We start from the raw sequence: 21,744 nt of genomic DNA on the forward strand, positions 1-21,744 counted from the left end.
TTCACGTCTACTCATATAATCTCCTCTTTTGTCCTTTAATGTCTGGTATGATTTTTATGTCTTCTTCGATATTTTTGTCTGACCTTTTTACCATTAGGGAGAGGTCATTGCCACCTGATCTGTCTCCGTATTGGTACTTTGCATTCTTTACCCTGATAATACTTCACATTGGATTAGTATTGTTTGTTCATCTGTCTCCCTAAAGTTGTAAACTCTTCCAGGAACTGTTTTATGATTTATTTACCTTTGAGTTCTTGGCACCTGCTGCCAGGTAGATGCTCAATAAGTGGGGATTGTTGAGTAGTAAATGTAAGATTAATGTTTTTAATTCAAGTAATTTAAAAATATTTAATGGTTGATTTGAGAGAGAGAGAGAGAGAGAGAGAGAATTTGTTTCACTTATTTATGCATTCATTGGCTGATTCGTATATGTGCACTGACCAGGGATCAAATTGGCAACCTTGACGTATAGGGGTGATGCTCTAACCAACTGAGCTATCTGGCCAGGGCTCAAATCATTTTTATAAAAAAATATGATTTTTTAAATTGATTTTTAGAGAGAGAGGAAGGGAGAGGGATGGAGAGATAGAAACATTCACAAGAAACTTCATTGATCGGCTGCCTCCTCCATGCCCCCTACTTAAGATTGAGCCTGCAGTCCGGGCATGCGCCCTGACCGGGAATTGAACTGTGACTCTTGGTTCCTGGATTAAGGCTCAACCACTGAGCCACACCAGTCGGGCTCAAGTCATTTTTTTAAGGTGTGTCCAAAAGAACTTCAACTCAAATTGAAGGGAATAAATATCTCAATATCTGAAATGTAGACTGTACATGGAATGGATTCACACACGGAGTTTCTAATTCAAACCCATGATTTGTTTTAGAAATTATTTCTTCCACCTCTCCCGTATGGTGGTGGCGATGGTTTGGCGCTGGGGGTGTTGTTTTGTTGTTTAGCCCCCCTTCCCCACGCCATCACCATGGCGTGTGTGGGTGGTTTCTGGAGCGCTGTCCGAGGGTGTGTGTGAGTCCAGGTGTGGAGGTAGATCTGGGCCTGAAGTGGTACCACTTTAAGGGTGGCTTCTGCCATCAGCGCTGCTTGCTCCGGGATGGAGAGGGATGGAGAGGGATGGAGAGGCAGCACATCCATTTAGCCGAGCGGCAGAGTTTATTTATGTGGCAGACGTGTCCCACCCCAGAGCTATAATAACTGTAATGAAGGGGGATTCTGCTGCATTAGGCTTATGAAGGGTGTACTAGTCTGTGACCAGGGTCAGTGGTGGCAGCTCAAGCCAGCAGTTAGGTTTCGTTAAAGACTCCAGCAGACAGTTAGCGTTTGCTTCTGCCGGTGGAATCCGATGGCCTCTATTAAGTGTATTTTTCGTTATGCACGTTGTCAGATGTGCTGTAGACGAGGAAGGCACGCGCTTTTTTTTAAGACACACACAAGTCTCCGGTTTGTCATTTGACAAACCGGGCTGACTTTTAGAGTCCCTGTGTTTAAATGTGTGGGTTATACTAACTAACATTCTGGGTGATTGTGCTTTAAAAAAACCTGTTCATGTTAAAAAGAGCGCATAAATTCTTTTATTCTAAAGTCAAGGATTTGTTATGGGCTATTATATAATTATGAGGTTTATGGGGGGGGGAGGGGGGAAGAGTGTGACTGATGCGAAAAGAATGAAAACTCCAAAATAACGAAATGACACCTACCCGTTTTAATGATATTCTTTAGAAAATTACTGTTTACTTAAGAGGCATCTAAAAATAAAGGCTAGAAAGGATGGTTTGTGCCGTGCTTCTGCTGAGCAGCTGTTTCGGTGGTTTTCAAAACGAGGCTTAGTTTCCAAGCAGCAGGTTAGGTACAAGTGTGTGTTCCGTGTCCCTTCATCCTTGTGAACGCCTTTAGGTGTTTTAGCTTTCCCCGTGAATATGAAGTGATACCAAGTTATTTAAGGAAATTGCCGCCTTCCTTCCTTCTTCCCTACTTCTTCTCCCTTCTTCCTCCCTCTATAATAGATTGTCTTCATTTGGAGGGTTCTGATAGGTAAATTACTGTATATGTATTCAAAGTTGGTACTAGGGATGGTAAAAGGAGAAATGCACAGTGCACCTCGCACCAGGCCAGGTGCACAGAGCAAAGGTGCGTAAAGATGTCTCGTTTCCATGGGATTATCAGGGCGGTTTCCCTGTCACTGGATTCTCGATTTGCGTTATTATTATTTTTTTTCATTTGTAGACTGATAAAATGGTGAGCACAGCAATTTGAAATCTGTGTACTAGTATGTGAGCGTATTACAGACTCCAAGGAATCTTGCAGTGAACCAAAGCATGTGAAAACCGAATTCATTTTAGTAAGGACCTCTTTTATTTGTTTTAATTTGCTTTTATGGAACACATATAATCTCAAGGGACACTCACAGCATATAGACACTTTCTAGAAAAAGCTTGGTTTAGAAGGTTCCTGTATTAGAGACTTTAAACATTTAAAGTCTTCATTAGTATATCAGGCTAACTTTTTAAAATTATTTTTATTAATTGGACCTCTTTGGGGGAGGGTAGCACAGAACAAGAGTAAGCTTAAAATTCACAAAGCCAATTTTCAGGGAAAGTGTTAGGGACAGTAAACACTTAGTCCAACCTCATGTATTTATAATACAGTGAAGAATAATGTCCAGATTAAATTTGAGGCACTACAGGAACTTCATCCTTCAAAGAAAGATCCAGCTATATTCAGTAGCCTGTCTTATTGAGGCCAGACGCTGTGGTTAATATATACAGGACGGAAAAACCTTGGTTCTCCAAGTCCTGGCCATCAGCCCTCCTCCCCCCTCACTGGTAATACTGCCAAGAAGAAAGCAGGCAGAGCAAGGAGGTATAAGTCATGGAGGGCTTGAGAAATGCCATTGCAATGATTTTTTTAAAAATAGCTGCCACCGTGGATGTTGTTTTGTGTAACTGGGCATTTAACAAAGGCATCATGACGGCAGCACGAACAGTTTTTTCTCCAGCTTCTTCATTTTCCCAGGCAAATCGGCTCAGTATTTCCTTCGTCAATTTCCCCCATCCCCATTTCTGACCTTTGACAAAGCAGAGCTTCTTGTCTGGAAACCTTTTTTCCTCTACAACCGTGTATACTCCCAGCAGTCCTAGGAAAGCGATGTTATTTTTATCTGTAGTTTTATTCTTGAGAAATATAAATGTTAAAGAGGTAATTCACTGAAGTCTAGCAGGTAGTAAATGGAGGAAGTGGGATCCGATGGTCTGTATTAAGTGTATTTATATCGAGCTCTGACCCCACAGCTCAAGTTGTGGATCATGACACTAGGCCCAGGCACATCTGTTCTTTCCCCCTTTCTTTTTATTTTTATTTTTCCTTTCATCCAGCCATCGGTTTGTTTAATAAATGTGTTTTGATGTTTTTGAAGGTGGGGTTGTGTTTCTGTGGTCATAACCTTTAGAAGAATAAACTGATAATGTACCTACCGGCCACATGACCATTTGGCATTAGAAATGTGACTAGTTTGGGTTGAGATATGCTGTAAGCATCAAACACACGCCAGACTTCACAGACTTAGGACAAAAAAAGAATGTAAAATATCTCATTGTAATTGTTTGGATCGATGACGTGTTGGGATAACGTTTTGGATATATCAAGTTAAATAAAATCTATCATTAAAATTAATTGCTTCCGTTCTGTTTTGCTTTTTAAATTTGATTCCTGGAAAATTTAGCATTACTGCTGTGGTTTGCACTTGTGGTCCCCATTGTACTTTTCTTGGACAACACTGTTATAGACGGTTATCCAACTATTCCTGGGAGCTCTGGTCGCTGAGTGATGCCTCCTAGGGCTGCGGGGACAGGGATAGAGAGGCAGTTAGAAAGTGTTATTGGTGATGGTGAGAAGCAAGCTTGATGATGTCACCTTAGGTGACCAGCAGAGAGAGACTAATATTAGCGGGCATGTACTTACTACTTCCCATGTGCAAGTACTTTGTCAAGCACTTTAAGTGGATTAGCTTTTTGATCCTTGCAACAACCCTGTGAAGTAAGCACTTTGGTAGGCTTATTCTATAGATGAGAAAATGAAGGCTTAGGAAGGCCGAGGCAGGCGCATCTCAGATCCTACAACTAGTAAATACTAGTTTACTATGTAACACCATTGGCATGCAAACCCTAGTCAGCGATGGAGCCAAATCAGGTCTGGGCATCACTGCCTCTCAAAGGTGAAAGAGAGAGCAGACCTGGGACCACTCACTAGCAGTCCTTTCATTCATGCGGTGTCTGTGAAGGGTGTGTATTCTTCTCCCCAGCACTGCACATACCATCTTTGAATTAGGGAATATAGTACAATAATTGATGTTCCTAAGAATGATCTCAAATTATCAAAAAATGATGAAATTGCAGTTATACAGATGATGTGTTACAGAATTGTACACTTGAAACTTACGTAATTGTTAACCAATGTTACCCCCAACAAGTTTAATTTAAAAGAACATTGACTATATATGAGGAAAGAAAAAAATGAGGAAATTATGTTTGATATACTTCATTTACTAATCCTAAATTGCTTTTAAATTAGATAGATACTTATCAGACATTGATTTTAGAGACGTTAGGTGCACTTCAGGTTGCTTTTTTTTGGTTGTTGTTAATCCTCATCTGAGGATCTTTTTTCCATGGATTTTTTTTTTTTTTAAATCTTCACCTGAAGATATTTTTTTCCATTGACTTCAGAGAGTGGAAGGGAAGGAAGAAGAGAGAGGAAAACATTGATGTCAGAGTCACATCGATCGGTTGCCTCCTGCAAGTGCCCTGACCAACACTGGGGAACAAACCTGCAACCCAGGTATGTGCCCGTGGCTGGAATTGAACCTGTGATCCTTCGGTGCTCAGGCCAGTGCAACCGCTGAGCAACACCGCCCAGGGCACAGGTTGCTTTCTTGATGTATTTCATGGCAAGTTCAGATTTTGTTAATGCAAGCATTAGATCATTCTCTCCCCTCAGTATACTCAACAGTACTTTTAAAAAACTGATGGAAGTCTACCCACAAATCTGTTTCTAGCTATTTACATTTTTTCCATATTTTAAAATCTTTGTTTGTATGGAGGCATTTTCGTGATTGTAGTTTCATATACTTCACATATGGGCATGTTTTTCATACTTATTTTCTTAATAATAATATTTTAGTATATTTGCATATAACTGATAGTGTATAAATCCCTTTGTTATTTTTTTATTATTGAAAATACATACCTTTGCATTTCTTGCTATCCCATAGATGATAATGAGAATCTTCCCATTAATAGTTGTTGATTTGCCCTAACCAGTTTGGCTCAGTGGATAGAATGCTGGCCTGCGGACTCAAGGGTCCCAGGTTTGATTCTGGTCAAGGGCATGTACCTTGGTTGCGGGCACATCCCCAGTGGGGAGTGTGCAGGAGGCAGCTGATCGAAGTTTCTCTCATCGATGTTTCTAACTCTATCCCTCTCCCTTTCTCTCTGTAAAAAAATCAATAAAATATATTTAAAAAAATAGTTGTTGATTTTATTTTAGGATAAATTTCCATGAGTGAGGTAGCTTATTATGATGAATATTTTTATTATTCTTGAATCAGACAAATGCAAAAGAATTTTAAGCATAAGTCATAAAGATAAATTCAAAAGTAACAACTTTATTTTCAGGTAGCTGATACTTTGTCAGATCTTGCTTTGGTGACTAGGAAGTCGATTATTGCAGCAAATAACTCTTGCTTTTGTTTTTTTTTTACAGATTCTTCCCTTATAATTTGCCAAGAGAATTGATGAGCCATAAATTCATACATTCAGAGGCTGAATACCGGCACTCGAACTAGGTTCACTTTTGGCGTAAGTGTTTGCTAATCCTTACATCATTTAGAGCAGAAAAAAGTGTATTGGGTAGAATTATTCCAGTTATGAATATGATATGCATAGAATAATTGAAACATTTATAAAAAGGTAGCATTTTAGTTGGGATTAAAGATACATGTGAGTAAATACTTCATTGGCAAAAAGAAATAATTATAAATTATCACATCATTCTAAGTTAATTGCTTGCTTCATTTTATATATATGTCACTGCTATCTGCCCATTTTTCCATACGTTTTCTTATATCAGCTACTCTATTACTTGATGTATTTTGATAACTATTGTATTAGTTTTTGCTTTGGACACACAAAAAGTTCCCATATCTTAGTAGCTTACAACAATAAACATTTATTCTTTGTCTATGTTATGCACTTCTGTGGATGGGCCGTAGCTCTTAGTGGCTCGACTGGACTCGGTTTAGCTCCACATGTCTTCTCCTTTGGGAACCCAGGCTAAAGGGCAGCCCTACCTGGGTCTTGATGTTCTGATGGCCGACGGCAGGAACGTAGTGAGAAGCGTGCAATCTCATTTAAAGCCACATTCATGAAGGTGGCAAGTATGCTGTCTGCTCACATCTCATTGGCCAAAGTGCAGCACCTGGCCAAGCCAGAAATCACTGAGTCGGGGACCTACACTCACCCCATAGGATTCCCAGGCCAGTCACAGGGACGTGGATGGGACATATGACAGGAAGGGTTGGGATTACCCCATCTTTTATGCCATCCTTGACTTAACTCTTCCCTTCTGGTTTGGTATTTGGATTGCTGCTAATTTTAACACGTGTAAGTAGCATTGCTCTAAACGTTGAACAAATTACATGTATTTACGTGGAGAGTATTTCTGGGGATACGGTTTCCAAAGTTGGCTTTCTGGGTCAAAGGGCATGAATTGTTTGTGGATCTTATTACACATGGCCAGATTGCTCTCTCCAAAGACTATCGGTTTATAGTACCATCATTAATATTTAAGTATACAGCCTTCCGCATATCCTCCTGGTGCTGGGTTTTGCCACTTTCATTTTTTGTTAGTTTCATCGTTGTTTACAGCTTAATTTCTGTCATTTGTAATGATGGTATTTTAAAATGAAAACTATCAGAACAAGCCACTTTCATTTTGTTAGTTTCATCATTGTTTACAGCTTAATTTCTGTCATTAGTAATGATGGTATTTTAAAATGAAAACTATCAGAACAAATTATATTGTTATTCGTCCATTAGTGAATAAAACAAGGGCCACCTATAAATTTTCTTTTGTTGTTTCTGAAAGCCCTTATAAAATGATTCATTTTTACCCTTTCTTTGTTCCCTTGGCCCATATTTTTCTCAGTATGCGGTTTCCTAAATAGATCTTTAATCCCGACTTTAAAACAAAACAGTGAAAAAAGTAAAAACAAAGCTTGATGTGAGGTTTTATAACTTTTATCTGAATCAAATCATAGTAATTATTACTATGGACCTGGATCAGTGACTGAACCCATTCAGATTGCTGGATTTTGTTGCCTATTTTCAAGTCTTAGGAAAGGGGATTTATTTATTGTCCTCTTGCCTAACATTTAATGGCTTTAATTTCATGGTTTTCAGGTTCACCTATGGCCATATGGTTTATATAGCAGAAAAGATCAACTGAAACTTAAGAACCAGTCTTTCCTCCAGTTTTCCCCCTCCAACTGTAAACTAAAACTTTTTATTACCAACTGTATCCTCTCGTGGGTTTACTTTACAAACCGTAGCCTGCTGCTGCGGTTGTCTTTGGGCAGAATGGGGTGGAGTGGGGTGTGTGTGTGTGTGTGTGTGTGTGTGTGTTGGGAGGGGAAGTGGTGTTGGCCTTTGGGAATGACAGTTGGATTTTGCAAGTACCATTGGAGTGCAAATGCCTCCCACCTCACTTAGCGGAGGAATGTCAGAAATCCTCGGAACTGAGAAATCCACTCTGTGTTTTGTGAAACAGACTGGTAGAGCTTGTAAGAAATATTACAGCTCAGTGGGAAGCAAGTCCAAGTGTGTGAGAAGCAAGTCGATGCATGAACCAGACATCAGTGTGTGAACCAGAGTTTATCTGAACAGTAGTTGCCGATGGCAGAATGTGAAGAGGTGTGTTTAGAATATTCACAGTATGACTATTAAGACTCCTATTAGTGTTGAGGAATTATGAATTTGGATTGATTTGCCATGAAAGTCTTTAGATTTTTGTTCCTGAAGTGGTATCTTATTTCACTTTAAACATCATTTTGTATAAGTGTTCTTAGAATTTGTTGCAGATTTTTTTTGACCATGAGGACCCATTGTTTATGAAGTTGGGGAAAACTGGATTCTGAGGCTCAAAGTAAGTGAGAATGAGGATGCTTTATGTGAATATAGAAGAAACCAAGTAAGTTCGGAACAGGAGCTTTTAGAATGCAGTGCATTAAAGACGATGCTTGTTCATATTCAGTTGTTACATATCTAGGATTAATTTATAAAGAGAAGATTATTACTGAACTCTCTCAAAGGTTGTCATGTGCGTTGTAAATGTTTCTTGAATTGCTAATAGTTTAAAGACAAAAGAAGTGCCTATCCCTGTGGTGTGTTTCACTTCACTGATTTCTGTATGTTGGGGGAATTGAGGCAAGGGTGTAGGTCTGGGGTGGATGGTCCCAAATGTGGGACCTTGTCCAGTGTTGCCCCAAATCAGATAGTGTTACCTGGTCTGCTCCCCTGGACTTTCTCATTTCTTTTCCATTTTTTTCTTCCTGGCCTGTAAGTTGGCCTGCCTGTGAAATCACTTTTGTGGTGTTGTGGTCTGAATGTGTCCCACCCCAAATTCAGATGTTGAGATCCTAATCCTCGAAGGTGAGGGTATTAGGAGGGGTGTGTGTGTGTGAGATTTGGGAGGTGATTAGGTCATGAGGGTGGAGCCTTTGGGAATGGGATTAGTGCTCTTATAAAAGAGACCCTAGCCCTGCAGAACTCCCTAGCCCCGTCTTCTATGCGAGGGCATAACTAGAAGTCTGCGACCCAGAAAAGGGTCCTCACTCGTGTTGGAATCCTGCTCTTGGACTTCCAGGCACCAGAACTGTAAGCAATACATTTATGCTGTTTATAAACTACCCAGTCTGTGGTATTTTGTTACAGCACTTATTCCAAGTACCATATGGAATAAGACACAGAGCTTAACCTGCTGGGTCATTGTCTGGCAGAACATTATCGTTGTTGACCTAAGAAGGTCTAGGACTACTAGACTATTGTAACCTGTGTCCATCTGACTCTTTCACTAACATCGACTCTTAAATGTAACCAGTAGCTTTTTGGATCTAGGACAGGCTTGTGGTTCTTATGACCCATTGTTTGTGATATTGTAATTAGTATGTGTTTGTTGACGTCCCTGAGTTGTTCGAGGCTGTTTATAGGAGGGCAGTGGTAAAGCTGTTCACTCCCGTCATGCTTCTTGCTGCAGGTCTGCAGGTCCCCCAGGGACGCATCTGTTTTTCTGGTGTGCTCAGCTGTCAGATACAAGTGCCTTTTGGGGGTAGCCATCTTGTAAGTGACCCATCATCTTCTCTCCTTTGCTTCTTTCATGACCTTGGTCTCGCCAACACATACTTTGCTTGTGATCAGGTATCCATAATGTAGAGATTAGGACCCCTCATTCTTGGAGGGGGGGGGTGGGGGCGGGCAGGGAGCTATGAAGAGAACAAGTTTTAAAAACCACCAGACTGCATTTGGCTGACAAACTGTAAACTTGGCTTAACTACTTTCCCCAACTGCTTTTTAGATTCTTTTACCTGATTGGTTGTGTTTGGCGAGGTGTTCCTCAGCATGCGTGTCTGTGCTCCTATGAAATCCAGTCTGTTTTTTAACTGTGTGACTATTTGGAACCCTGGATGCACCTGCTGGAAGGAAATATTGTTATACTGATAGGATTTTTTTGGTTAATGAAAAGGAATGCTAAAAATAAAAAAGAGTTAAACATGTAATTACTGTTTAAAGACACCCTGAATAGGCAGCCGGACCAGCAATGCATGCCATAGGCTAGCCTCGCTTTATTCCAGCGGGTAGGATGGCTCAGTTCCCTGTATTCAGAATTTTTGAGGACTAAACTGATTTGCCCAGACAGGAGTCCATTGGGTTGAGAATGAGCGGAGTCCCCTTGACAATTAGGCTTCTTGGTAAAATTGCTCGGTTGGGACTCGTCACTCCTGGTTGAACTCATCAGATGAAGTTCCTTAAGAGGCAAAGCAAAAGACCAGACCGATATGTAGACAGAAGCTTCTGTTCGCACCCAGACAGAAGTCCCTGGATATCCCGAAGCATCCGGTCTGATTCTTACGTTTGGACGAGAACTTTCCTCACTGAAGGCAGGGCTTTCCTGCTGCTCCGCGGCAAGGGATTGGCCTTTCCCTGCCTACATCCTTTGCTCTGTTTACTGCTTCATCACTTTCTTTTATTTATTTTATTTTTATTGTTTTAATTAATTTTATTTTTAAAATCTTCATTGTTGAGAGTATTACAGATGTCCCCCTTTTTCTACCCCATTGCCCCTCTCAACCCAGTTCCCGCCCCACTCCCCGGCCTTCGCCACCCTATTGTCTGTGTCCATAGGGATGCATATATGCATATAAGATCTTTGGTTAATCTCTTCCTGCCCCCGCACCCTTCCTCAGTCTGTTCCATGTTTCCATGCCTCTGGTTCTATTTTGTTTATTAGATTCCTTGTTCATTTATTTTGATTTTTAGATTCAATTGTTGATAGATATGTATTTATTGCCTTTTTATTGCTCATATTTTTTATCTTTTCTTCTTATTTTTCTTCAATAACCTTCAACAGTTTAAAAGATATTTAATTGATTTTTACTTTATTTTTTTTTTAAGAGAGAGGAAGAGAAAGCCAGTGAGAGAGAGAAACATTGATGTGAGAGATCGAGCCCACAACCCAGGCATGTGCTCTGACCAGGAATCTTGCTGGATTCCCGCAAGCTTTTGGTGTATAAGGTACCCAACCCACTGAGAAACACTGGCCAGGGTGCTTTCTTTTCTTATTTCCTACTTTTTCTCCCTTTTCTATCACCTATCATTTTTCCCCCACCCATCTCAGGCTTAAAGGGAAAAAAACCACACCTCAAAAATCCCTGGATTTTCAAATGTTTTGCCAGTAATAATGGCCCTTCTTCTCTGCTGTGTCTGGGCCAGTCAATACTGGACTATAATCTTGGTTTCCTTTCATTGCTATATTTTGTTTCTGGGAATGGTGTTCAAAGAACTTTTCTACTAAAGCGCTCTCTCTCTCTCTCTCTCTCTCTCTCTCTCTCTGTATATATATATATGTGTGTGTATATATATGTATATATATATAGTGTCTTATAGTGTCTAGGGATCTGGAGTCCTTACTAAGCAGATTCTAAAGGTAATCTCCTATAGTGCATATTTTACTGGTGATTTAAGTACATTAAAAGGATATTTTCCCATGTAGTCTTACTCTTTGACCTAGAAAACCAAATAGTGACTTCTTGGAATGGTATTTGGTATGTGTACACTTTAACTGTAGCTTGATTTTAATCTCTTTGATCACACCTATGTCTAAAAAAGCAACTCCCCATTAAAAAGGCAGCCCCATAATGAGGTGACTCCAGCCTGTTACAGGAGAGTCCCTCAGGCCATGTAAGATGAAACCACGCTGGGCAGATGTGTAATGGGCCAAGTCCATGTTGAATTTTTGCAAACTCTCCAACCATCCCCCATCGTCACCCATGTGGCCTGGTGGAAAGTGCACTCCTGTGGAATTTCAGAAACTTGAGTCCGACTTCTGGCACTAATTAGCTATTTTGGGTTTTGGCAAGGTACTCAGTCACTCATGACTCAGTTTCCTTGTCTTCGCCGCGAGTTAGTCCGTCTATCGAGTAGAATGTGATCTTTAGGTTCCTCGCTCCACACTTCTCTGAAAATTCAATAGTTCTACAAAAGTTTTTGCTCCAACTCTGTGGTTGAATCTGTGGTCAGGCAAAGAAGGAAACCTCTGTGCCGTTACTCTTCTCAGAGGAAACTACTAGTTGCCTGGTTTATTTTGGTCCAGGAAAAGATTCAAGTAGCACATTTAAATACTCAATTAGAGAAAAAAAAAACCCTTGCAGTGGTAGTTCATATTATTTGCAGGACTCCGTGGCATGTACCCCTGGTCCGTCCTGCGAAAAAAATGGGGCTGTCATGTAGGCAATATACTTGTTACAGCATTTATTTCAGTTAATATTAATTTTGTTTGGATATATTTTCAGAGCTTCACCCTGGTCGCTGAGGTCATTTTTAGACAGTATTAGATGTTGGCCTGTCAAAGGCTGGAAGTCACTGGGGTGAGAAGACGGGAGGAATTTAGCAGAAGTTTCTCTGTACTGTGGGAGAGGATATTCATATCCTGCCGTCTTGTCTGTTGCCCTCTGCAAAACATTACCTTTTATGACAGTGCAGACATAACTTCCAAGTCTCTTCCCAGAGATTTATGGCCGGCATTGCTGTGACTGTGCAGGTCTTGACAGTGTTAGGCGTTGCTGTCTGTGGCGTATGTGCCCCTTTGGCTTGTCCTGAGCTGTGATTTGTATCCTCAGGGGCATTGCAACATCATCTTTCGGGTTTTAGGTTTCCACGGCAGACTTCTTTCTAGCGTAGGCTTATTACATGGGTGTTTTGGGAATTTCATAACTTATTTCAAAATAATTTGAGATGCTCAGGGGTGTTTCAAAGAAAGCAGTATGTGATAGAGAAGAGAGGGAGAGAAGATTAGGAGATGAGTCAGCGATACCCAACCAGAGAGAGCCTTAGCTGAGGTGGAGGGGTTGCCTGCCAGATAGGAGAGTTGTCTGAAAAAATAAATTTCACAGAGTCCATATATATATATTTTTAAATCCTATTATATTTTGAGTCCTTTAATATTTTTAAAAGCACGCCTTATGTTGCTTATATAAGTTACTGGGTTTTAATTTAACCAAAAAGCTTTTTTTTTTAAATTACACACACACACAGACACACACACACAGTTTGTTTTTATTGATACAAATCGCCATTCTTTCCCTTTTACTGCCTTGAAACATGTGTAGTGTTTTCACTTCTAGGCTGACTTTTATCAAGGGTTGGTTCCAAAAGTTTGTTTGTTAATCAATTAGCCCCAAACCAGGAATCGATTTTCCTGTGGAAAGATGTTCAAATTGGTGTTTAAGTTGTGAGCTACGAGATTCCCAGCTGCTTGCTCAACAGCAGGAGCCCTGAGGCTCCTGGTCAGACCCAGCGGGAGGGAAGGCTCCAGGCTTTGAGCTCGTAGGACCAGCCGCCTGGGGAATGCTGCCCGGTTCTTTCACAGAAACTGCCTGCAGGTCCCCCATGGTCACATCGATGAGTCAGTTAAAGTAATTACTCTCGGTTCATTCTTGGTTAGGAAAGATGACCAGTAAGGGATGTGTAAGGCAAATGGGAAGATAGGAGAGGAGGTGGGCAGTCCATGTGCTCCTCTGAGAGACTGACCTTTGAATGCAAGGTCCAAGGTCACACTGCTTCTAGAAAGATGGGTCATGCCTGTCCCTGATCCTTTACTGTAAAAATGTCAGGATCACCCGAGGATTAATAGCTCATTAGCTTCTATAAGCTGTTGGTCTCCACATAACTGTGATTAAGTCTTAAAAGTCAGAATAATTTTCAGTATTTGGTATGTAGTTTGCTCCTGATCACCATTGCAATTAAAAAAAAAACTTGCATTGATGTTTCTCTGCTTCTTCCTAGGCCTAGTGGCTGCCTCCTTTTTCCTCTGTGTAACCGGTCGAACATTTTAAATGTAATAGAACCTGCAATTTTATTACATATTAAATGTGAAGTTGTACATTAAATCATTAAAAACATGGTGATATTTATTTTCACAATTGGTTATCTTTGTTTATGAGTAAAGTTTTTGCAGCTTTCTTGCTATTTTTTTTCTGGTTGTCTTCACTTACACTTTTCCAGTCCTTTACTTAAAATCACCTGAGTCCTGGTGCTCTGGCCAGTGGAGCATCGTCCCCTCCTGTACACCAAAAGGTGGCAGGTTTGATTCCCAGTCAGGGCACATACCTAGGTTGTGGGTTCAATCCCTGTCGAGTGTACAGGAGGCAACTGATCGATGTTTCTCTCTCTCTCAAGTCAATAAACCTATCCTTGGGTGAAGATAAAAAAAAACACACAAAGAAAAATAAAATTGAATAAAATAGCCTGAGTCTGCTAACTGCTCTCTCTAGGCAATTCCCTCCATTTCCCACCATTTGTGTTTTGGACTCAAAGAATGTTAACTTTTTTTTTTTTTTTTTTTAATGCTGGTTTAAGCCAAATGCAGTTGGGAAAGTGAGCTTGTTTCAGAACCTGATGTAAACATGGATTGCATGTGTATCCTTTGGTTTCATTTTACTGGTCTGGATGTTTATATTCTGCTCGTTCCTTTTCTGAACATAGATCATTATTTGAGTCTGTTGAATTAGCTAACTGTTGATCAGTCACGTTGCAAGTTATCTTTTTTGAAAAGGAGATAAGTACTGGTTTAGTCAACAGCTTGCCTTAGTAGAGATTGATCCAACCCCCAAATTGGCTGTTCGGTATTCTATTAAAGCTACCTATTAATCTTTAAGAGGCTATATTACTGATCTGAAATATCTCATACTTGTGGGGATCTAAGAAGCTTCTGAATTCTATTTTCTTGCAAATTAAATAAAAACGAAACAAGAAACTCAAAGCATGGTTTTAGATGCCTCTGACAAACAGTGTGCAGAGCACGTAGTAGATCGGTATTGCCCAAACTTTCCTAATTGCTTATTTTCCTCTTAATAGATTTTTTATTGAACTCTTCTTGCTCTTTCTTGTGCCTGCTTATTTGCACTGTCATCGGTTTTGTATTTATGCATGTTTTTCTCACAGCGCAGGGATCGGCTGTTTTAATTATATTAGTTGTGTTGTTCAGAAAGTTCTTTCCTGTATCTGGGCCAGGGTAGGGGGCTAAGAGGTTCTTTTGTCACTACCTAAGAGATTGTCACATACATTATAAAAACAGCACACGTGTATGCATTTCTGTGAGAGGTCTTTTTACTCATGCTATTAGCATGCCATGTGTACCAATTACCTTGTATGATTCATGCCTTTTATTATTTTATTTTTTAAATAAATGTTTTTATTGATTTCAGAGAGGAAGGGAGAGGGAGAAAGATAGAAACATTAATGACGAGAGAGAATCATTGATCAGCTGCCTCCTGCACACCCCCTACTGGGGATCGAGCCTGCAACCCGGGCAGGTGCCCTGACCAGCAATCAAACTGTGACCTCCTGGTTCATAGGTCGACACACAACCACTGAGCCACGCCTGCCAGGCTGATTCATGCCTTTTAAACAAAAGTTTTAAAAAAATGCATCTAGCTGCTTCATTATTTATTTTTCTTTTTTATCTCCCCTCTTTTGCTTCATTTTTTTAACTGTCACTTCCAAAGATCAATTTTGTTTTCTACTTAGGAGAACAGATTCCTCTCTCTCCCTGCAGTTCCTCCCGTGAAGTGGCATGCGGACCCTGCAGCCACTGTTGAGTGTGTTTGATTTCCTCCTTGTGTTACCAAAAGCACTGGAAGGCATTTGGCCTCTTTAAAGAGACACTAGCCTGGGGTAAATAACCATGTGGGCCAGGTGGGTAGAGAAGAATGCTTATGACATTCTTTTCATCGGCTCCATGTGTGACCTCCCAGCAGGAGGTCAGGCAGTAAAACATTTGAGTGAACTGCTGAAATGTTTTGTATTTATTTACAAGACCCTTAATCACAAGACTGATCCCAATAAACTCAACAAGTCACAGTGATGGAGGAAAGTATATGAGGCGTGCAGAGCAGTCAACGTGGGGGCTGGGGGGGCCTTTGGATTGCATTGAGCATGCCCTTCAGTCCCCACTGTGGAGAGACCATCAGCATCTCCGGTGCAGGGTCATAGGCGCTCTGGCGAGGAGTGGAATGACACCCATTCTGTTCCCACCTGCTGCTGAACTGCTGGACACTTTGCTTTTAGGATCCAGACAGCCTCAGTGTTTGACTTCTGCTTTGCTGAAAATTCTCAGTTCTTTTTCTCTACCCATTCTCTTCCGCCATTCCCAGTGCATTCTGAATTTTCTGTGGTATTGGAGTTGATGATTTCATTGCTTATCACAGTCTGATTTAAAGCAAAAGCATTCTCATACCTTCTAAGTTTTGTCATTTTTATTGTCACTGTATTTTTGTTGTTAATCCTCATCCAAGGATATCCATTTATTTTTAGAGAGAGTGGTAGGGAGGGGGGAGAGGAAAAAGGGGAGGAAAAGAGGGAGGGAGGGAGGGATGGAGAGAGAGAGAGAGAGAGAGAGAGAAATTGATGCAGCCCAGGTAAGTGCCTATGACTAGGAATCGAACCTTTGACCTTTTGGTGCTTGAGCCAACGCTCTAACCACTTAGACACACCAGCCAGAGCAGAGGCAGATCATTTAAATCAATGGTGAAGACTTTGATTTAGTACAGTTGGTACTGCTGTAGAAACATGCTCCCCTCTAGCTTCTTCGGGGATTTTTTTCTTTTAAAAGTAACGCACTGACCTAATTAGGGAAGTAGTTTAAAACCAACATTTCTGGAATATAAAAGAGTACAGAGGGCAGATATTCTTAGGACATTTTTGTCAGGTTACCATCTGTTTTATTTTGTTGTTTGAAGGTAAAGACTACACACATTTTGTAGTTCAGCTTTATAATTTTGCCTCTACTTTGTTTCTGTTTTGCTGAATTTAACGTTACTTAAAATAAAATGAATAGCTATTGTATTTAGACATAGAGGCAATAATAGACGACTCCACCCGTCCTTATTCTCTCACTTGGACCCAGCTGACCCAACGGTCCAGTGGGATTTTGGATGGTTTCTCTTGAGTCCTCAGCTCAACAGAACCCATTAGAAATTCATTTTTGGAGATTCAGCCTCTCTGTGTAGATAAATTACTTGATCATTGTCTACCGTTTTTCATTCTTTGTGAAATGCATCATCTACCACAATGGATGATGCAGAGTAATAATATTCTAGTCCAGGAAAAAAATAAAAAGCTTATATTGGGAGCAGTTAGTGTCATACAACATTTAATCCACTTAATGCCCTGAATGAATGCAGAAGTGAAATAAAGTATTGTTGTTCTGGAAAGTAACTCATCCCATTCTAAGGAAGGTTGTCTTGAATCTACCTAGGAGGTGTCTCTTATGAGTCCTGGGGAGCAGAGATGAGTGGCTTTGATCGGCTGGAGTCACATTTTCACTGGGGAGAAGCAGCTCGAACATGGTCGCCTCATGTGGTGCCTCATTCCCCCTATGACAGTGGTTTCATCCTTGGGAAAAGAAGTCCATCAGTGCTGGGGTTTCAATAGCCAGTTCTATCTTTTGACAAACGTTGTTAACTGTGTGCTAGATGGAGTGCAGGTGGTAGCTGAAAGGAAATGAAAAGATACCAAAGCAAGGTTCCATTTTTAGAGGATTTTATTACAAGTTCTTCGTATTTTTAAAAATATATATTTTATTGATTTATTACAGAGAGAAAGGGAGAGGGGTAGAGAGTTAGAAACATCGATGAGAGAGAAACATCCATCAGCTGCCTCCTGCACACCCCCTACTGGGGATCGATCCCGCAACCAAGGTACATGCCCTTGACCGGAATCGAACCTGGGACCCTTCAGTCCGCAGGCTGACGCTCTATCCACTCAGGCAAACCGGGTAGGGCTAGTTCTTTGTATTTTAAGTCCCTGTTTTTTTTTTTTTTTTAATGAAGGCTTTAGTATAAACTTTACATATTTTAAGTGTTTCTCTTTCCTTCTCTCCTCCCCCTGCCGTCAGTTTCTTTTCCTTTCCATTTTATCTCAGAAGGAGGATGCATTTTACTTGGCTGGTGTGTGTTTGCACATTTGCACTTGTGGTTCCTGGTTACTGCTGTGATAAGATTGTTAAGTGTGGGTGGTTAACTGATATTTATTTCTTTAGCTATTTCAGCTGTGTTATCCTCATTAAATTTGGTGAGTTGGCTTAGCAGCAACATCTCATGCGTCTTTCTTTCTAACTTTAAAAACTGGTCTTTCCATGACTCCTCTTGAAGTAGAGGAGTTACTGGCAGATTCCTAATTGTGGTGTGGACAGTAGAGAAAACTTTCACTTTATTTATTTTTATTTTTTAATTTTTAAATTGATTTCAGAGAGGAAGGGAGAAGGAGAGAGAGAGAGAGAGAGAGAGAGAGAGAGAGAGAGAGAGAGAGAAATATCAATGATAAGAGAGAATAACTGATCTGCTGCCTCCTGCCTGCCCCCTACTGGGGATTGAGCTTGCAACCTGGGCATGTGCCCTGACCGGGAATCGAACCGTGACCTCCTGGATCATAGGTTGATGCTCAACCACTTAGCTACACTGGCCCGTCAAAAAAAACACAACCCTCTTCTTGACTTTGTTGGGTTTTAATTGTTTTCATTTGGAAATAATCTGCATGCCAGGTGGCACATTCTGCGGATACTCGCTCCCAGAACCCCTCGTGATGAAGGAATGTGTGTGAGTTTTCTCTTTGGAAAGATTAGAATTTACCTAGATGGGACCCTTAGTACCTACCTGCCTGTCTCACTGCGTCTCTTTCTTGGATCAAAGTGAGTCCAGTGTTTTCAAACATAGATTGCCTTTCTGTTTCCATCTGATTCTGTCCCCAAAGAAAACAAATGTGTACAGTGCTGGTAGCGATGTGGATGGCCTGGGCAGGCCTTCAGTACTGGGGAACTTCAAACACTCTCAACGAAACCACATTTACTTAGTACCTGCCTGTCTCACTGCGTCTCTTTCTTGGATCAAAGTGAGTCCAGTGTTTTCAAACATAGATTGCCTTTCTGTTTCCATCTGATTCTGTCCCCAAAGAAAACAAATGTGTACAGTGCTGGTAGCGATGTGGATGGCCTGGGCAGGCCTTCAGTACTGGGGAACTTCAAACACTCTCAACGAAACCACATTTTTATGTTTGTTTTGCTCTGGTGCTAATCTGGCAAGAATGATGTCCCACAGGAAAGTCAACATGTCCGAAGAAATCATCAGTGTTACAGGAATGCTAGGTTTCAGCAACTGTAATATCTGCCTCGCACACATTTCTCAGTGATGACTCTTTTAAGCGTGTCCCAGGGGGGACACTGCTGTCCTGGCCAAGGATCGTCTGAAGTGCTGGGAATTGCTTTTCAGTTTGTAGACATATCTCCGCTGCTTCCATGGTCAGCATGCAAGACAGCAACCAAGCCAAACAGAAAACAGCAGACAGAAGTTACTTCTGCCTGTTTGGTACTGCGGCTTCACCTGTTAGAGGTGGGTGGGGAAGAAAGGGTGAGGGAACTGCAGAGGCAAATCGCTTCTCAGTGACTGGGCTTGTCTGCTATGCATGTGCCAATAGAGGGAGATTTTTCCTGCGAAGCTGGGGGTGGGGGTGGAGTGGGTGAGGTGAGTCTGCCTCCTCTGGGGTGAGGTGTACTTCCTGCTTTTGTGGCTTGGCAAGAGGGGTTCAGGAGAGCTCTACCCAGATACCAGGAGCTTCTTTGAAAAGTCAGATACAACCCTCTTTTCAGATATGGATGGGACAGAGGCCTAAGTGAGAATACCAGCCCCATGGGACTTGGGCCAGGAAAGCTGTATTTTTGCCAAATGTTCCATTTCCAAGGGAGGTGATAGAGCAACACATTTGTGAGAGAAGGAAGCAAAAGCCATTTTGGGGGATTGAAAATGCAATGAATGTGCTGAACTCAGTTTTTATAAAAACTCAGTGAAATAGTGTGGGAATTTATCATTGTCTTTTTTTTTAAAGATTTTTTTAAGTATATTTTTATTGATTTCAGAGAGGAAGGAAGAGGAAGGGAGAGATAGAAATATCAGTGATGAAAGGGAAACATTGATCGGCTGCCTCCTGCACGCCCCCTACTGGGGACCGAGCCCGCAACCTGGGCATGTGCCCTTGGCTGGAATTGAACCCGGGACCTTTGAGTCCATAGGCCAACGCTCTATACACTGAGCCAAACCGGCTAGGGCTTTTTAAAGATTTTTAAATTGATTTTTGAGAGAGAGAGGAAGCAAGAGGGAGAGAAAGAAAGAAACATCTGTGTGAGAGCAAAACATGGATCTGCTGCCTCTTGCATGTCCCCGACCTGGGATGGAGCCCATTACCCGGGCATGTGCCCTGACCAGGAGTAGAACCGACAACCTTTCAGTGCACAGATGACGCCCAACCAACTGAGCCACACTGGCCAGGGTATTTTGTCATTGTCTTTTAATCCCCGAGGTAAGGCTTTTTCTACTTATAGAAGGATAGTTCTGTGGGATTTGGGGTAGTTGACTGGTCACAAGGCATTGCAGGGCTTCCATTCCCTGGACCATGTGGCCATTTCATTGAGTCAGAAGACATACTGGACGGAGCATCTTTTCTTGGTATTAGATCTACTGGGGCATGGCCGTGGCCGGTGGAGGGAGACTGGAGGGAGATGGGTGCTTGCTGTTGTTGACTGGAGGAAAGGTACTTTTTAAGTATTTTTATTGATTTCGGAGAGGGAGGGAGAGGGAGAGAGAGAGAGAGAAACATCAGTGATGTAAGAGAATCATTGATTGACTGCCTCCTGCATGCCCCACACTGGAGATCGAGCCCGCAACCCTAGCATGTGCCCTGACTGGGTATCGAACCCACGGCCTCTTGGTCCTGGATCCATGCTCAACTGCTGAGTTATACCGGCTATGGAGATCTGCTTTTCAAGAGCTGATGGAAATCCGTATTTTTGTGTGAAACATCTTGACTTTGAAATAGTGGCAACAAATTCAAATTTTAATATAAAACTCTCTGGGCCAAACAGAACATAAGAATGTAGGCAGGGATTATCATGTTTTGTTTACCACTGTATGCACAGCATCTAGAGCAGTGACTGGCATATAGTAGATGCTCAGTGAATGCTGTTGAACAGATGAATGAGTTGATATTTGTGGCCGTATTACACTCATAGGCTGCCAGTGTTCACCCACTGCTCTACTGCTTTCTCCAACTATCTTTTAGGTTTTACTGCTGCTTTCTATCCCAGGTCAGATCATTTTTAATTTAAATATATAAATCAGATTTACTTCAAAGGTTAAAATCCCTTTAGCTTGGGTTGGTGTTCGGACCAGCATTCCTTGTGTTTTTATTTTTATTTTTTTAGGGTTTTTGTTTGTCTTAAATTCTTTTAAAAAAATTTGTAGTAAGAAAACAGATCACAGTTATCGTTTTAACCAGTTTTCAGTGTACAGCTCAGTAGTGTCAAGGAGACTCCCGCTGTTGTGCAACGGATCTCCAGAAAGTTTTCATTTTGCCAAACTGCAACTCTAAACCTGCAAAACACTGATTTTCCCTCCTACCAGCCCCTGGCAACCACCGTTCTGTTCCTGTGAATTTGACATAAGTGGAATCATACAGTGTTTGTCTTTTTGTGACTGGCTTATTTCACTTAACATACTGCCCCAAGGTTCCTCTACGTCAGGGGTCCTCAAACTTTTTAAACAGGGGGCCAGTTCACTGTCCCTCAGACCGTTGGAGGGCCGGACTATAGTTTAAAAAAAAAACTATGAACAAATTCCTATGCACACTGCACATATCTTATTTTGAAGTAAAAAAACAAAACGGGAACAAATACAATATTTGTATTTGCATGTGGCCCGCGGGCCGTAGTTTGAGGACCCCTGCTCTACGTTGTAGCATTATCAGAACTTCCTTCCTTCATAAGGCTGAATCATATTCCATGGTAAGTATAGACTGGATTTTGTTGATCCATTCATCCGTCAGTGGACCACTTGGGTTGCTTTTACCTCTTGGCTC

At 41.3% G+C, this 21,744-nt stretch overlaps 1 protein-coding gene across 1 annotated transcript in view; it reads left to right on the forward strand.

Moving 5' to 3' along the window:
• Positions 1-2,227: 2,227 nt before the first annotated feature.
• The window catches only part of PTPN14 (protein tyrosine phosphatase, non-receptor type 14), a 145,673-nt gene continuing 126,156 nt past the window's right edge, over positions 2,228-21,744 (forward strand). Inside the window, exons 1-2 of the mRNA XM_014538761.1 lie at positions 2,228-2,354; positions 5,774-5,868. The gene's annotated coding sequence lies outside the window, so the exon portion shown is untranslated. The remainder of the gene's footprint in view (positions 2,355-5,773; positions 5,869-21,744) is intronic.

Source organism: Myotis brandtii, unplaced genomic scaffold (genome assembly GCF_000412655.1).
Source record: "Myotis brandtii unplaced genomic scaffold, ASM41265v1 scaffold197, whole genome shotgun sequence".
Lineage (NCBI taxonomy): Eukaryota > Metazoa > Chordata > Mammalia > Chiroptera > Vespertilionidae > Myotis > Myotis brandtii.